Raw genomic sequence first — 2,935 nt, 5'->3', positions numbered from 1 at the left:
GGTTTCTAATTATACATATGTATTTCATATATTGCTTATGCTCATATCTCTATTTTCTAGCCATTTTTATTTCTATGCATCAAGCTGTATGTTTTTCCTGACTTACCTTACAGTTCATGAATCTTCCTTATCAGTTTTATTTAATCTGCCATAAGACCCATCAGTCATGCTCTTAATTTTACTTATTGTAATGTTAGTTCTAAAATTTTCATTTGATTTTTTTGGAATCACTTCTATTTCTCTGATGAAGTTCTCCAATATGCTGCCTAATTTCTTTTTTTTTCTTTTAACTTCTTTATTAAGTTGGTTGCATAAAAGATATACATTCTCATACTGACAATTCTTGTCATAAACAAAATCAACAAAAATAAGGCACTAGCAAGATGTGCTTCACATATGAACAATCATGTGGTTAAGAGTAGGATATCTGGCTCTGTACAACCAAAACATTAGAAAGCAAACGTGAATAAGCCCTGTATTCAGAACATACCTAATGTGTGTGCAAAGACAGTACATCCATAATAAAGCTACTTAGGCTCCTTGTTTATGATGCATACTTCCTTAATCCATTTGTGAAATAAGAATGAACATTAAGAAACATGAAATCTGAATCTCATTTATTTTCACACTATCAATGTTCAACTCAAAATAGCAACTTCATTGAATCTAAGTCATAAATGTTTCAAAAGTAAAGCGCAATCTTAATTTTTTTTAACTCGCTGAATACGGTCTGCAAAAAAATGGTGGGTTATATTTTACTCTACTTGCAAGGACACGAGGTCTCAGCTGGCACTTAAGTGGTAAGACCAACAGAGGACAGCAAACAACTATTACTAAGAATAATGCCCATACATATCAAAAATCTAGTTGAACCATGTTCTTTCTACTTATGTAGCAAGTCTATTAAACAACCAGCATAATGGAAGCTTACATCTCATGAGCTGGAATTACTAAATTACCTATACATCTATCAGAAATTTTTAACCCCACTCCCCAAACAACTTTAAGCACACCTATTAAGTACTGTAGGTCATTTAGAAAAAAGAAATAAAACATACACCCAGCCTTTGCCATTAAAAATTTTTCATAACATATAAACAATGTTCAGATATAAATTCTGAATTAACAGTTTTTTCTAAATATGATTTATGTAATCAAGGCTTTCTTTAAGACAAGTCTTAGGTATATGATCTGTACAAACTTACAGAAGTGTATATATTCCAAATACGGATTTTCTTCCTATTATATGACAATATAACTCTTTTCTGAGTGAAGATATATGTTAAGGCTTAAGGTGTAAACATTTTGGAAGGCAAACAACTTAGTGAAGAAATTATCATTCATTTAAAAATGTGCATCATCTCATAATAGGCCCCTGAATTTTCAAACTTACATGTGAGAATACATTTACATCTTCAATTTCCAGGAGAGGCACAGGCTTTATGTAAAAAAGCAGCAAAATTTTAAACCCACCAATTTACTGAAACTGCCATTACTTTTATTAGAAACAAATAATGCTTCTCAAGATGTTGGCAAAGTATAAACATATTTCATACAGTGTACTTCTCCCTTCAGTTATATTCCGGTAGGAGGTGAAATACCTCCTTGGGTATGGGAAGCAGAAGTATTTGATGGACTGTGTAAGCTGGTCTCCTTGTGCACAAACCATGCATTTCCTCCCCAAAGTATCATATTCAGAAAGCCAAAGATCACAGATACATTTAGGGATCCCATACTAGTCACAGAGCCAAAAGAACACGTCACCTCCTGTTTACAAGGCGTGAGCTCCTGGATGATATTGTGACCCGTGGCTACTTTAATGTCCGTAAGAGCTTTAGCCCAGGCTGAAGTGCTCACCAGCCACAAGACAGTGGCCACCAGAGTAACAATGAAGTCAACCATGGTAAGTTTGCGACTATCCCGATACAGGTTTGTGTAACCAACATAGAGCAGAAGAGCAGCAATGCCGTACAGGAAGACAAAGACTGCAAACGTGACGTAGAATTGCACAGAAGAAGCGTAATCTCCAATAAGGGCTTGAGTTTTCCAGTCTATACCACACACATTTACATCTGGTAATGCCTTAAACGATGCTTGATTCAACCTGAACGGATAACCAAAAGAAGCTGTAATCGTTTTATTGTCAGGACCTTCTTTAGGACAACCCACTAGAATTTCTGTTTTGCCCTTAAAACCTCCACAGGTGGCAAAAGCAAATGTGAGAAGCAATCCACTCGAGGACCTTGATGAAGCCGAGCGGCTCCTTGAGCGGGTTGAGGTTGAGCTGGAAGGAGGACATCCCCTGAGGGAAGGAGGGAGAGACAATCAGGACAGCAGGGCGAAGGAGGAGGGGGACCGACGAGACCGTGCAGCCCAGCGACGTCATGCTGTCTAATTTCTTAAAGGTATTAATCATAGTTTTAAAAAATTCATGTCTAAGAATTCCAATCAATGTTTTTCGGATCTATTTATATTGTCTGTTATTGTCTTGATTTTTTTGTTTTTGGTCGAATGCTCTTGTTTCCTCATAAAGCCAGCCAGCCATCATATATGAAAAATTTGGTTCTGAATGATTTTTATCTTTTTTTCAGAGAGTATTTGCTTGTGTTTCAAATAGGCAGCTAAGGGAGGGGAATGGCACCTTAATCTAGCCAGGACCTGAGCCCATTCAAAGCTGGGTGTCAGTATTGGTGAGGGCTGATTTGACACTTGTCTTTCTCATTCACTCATATTAATAGGGATTCGCAAGAGTCTTTCAGGAGTCCTAATGGAAAGTTTTGGTGATTTATCAACATTCCTTTTTCCTTAGTATACTTAGAACTCCAACTTACATCTTCCTCAGCCTCCTAAGATGGTTGGAAGTTCTGTTCATGTTCTCATTCTCTCAGACACAGGCTTCTGCTCAGCTTTTCAGTCTTGAAGCCACCACTAGTAA

At 36.9% G+C, this 2,935-nt stretch overlaps 1 pseudogene; it reads right to left on the bottom strand.

The window, feature by feature from the left end:
- Nucleotides 1-710: 710 nt before the first annotated feature.
- On the bottom strand, nucleotides 711-2,377 carry LOC109450282 (synaptophysin-like protein 1; annotated as a pseudogene).
- Between the last annotated feature and the right edge of the window lie 558 nt (nucleotides 2,378-2,935).

Source organism: Rhinolophus sinicus, linkage group LG01 (assembly GCF_036562045.2).
Source record: "Rhinolophus sinicus isolate RSC01 linkage group LG01, ASM3656204v1, whole genome shotgun sequence".
Taxonomy (NCBI): Eukaryota; Metazoa; Chordata; class Mammalia; order Chiroptera; family Rhinolophidae; genus Rhinolophus; species Rhinolophus sinicus.
The sequence above is the reverse complement of the archived record's forward strand: the minus strand, read 5'-3'. Positions and strand labels throughout refer to the sequence as shown.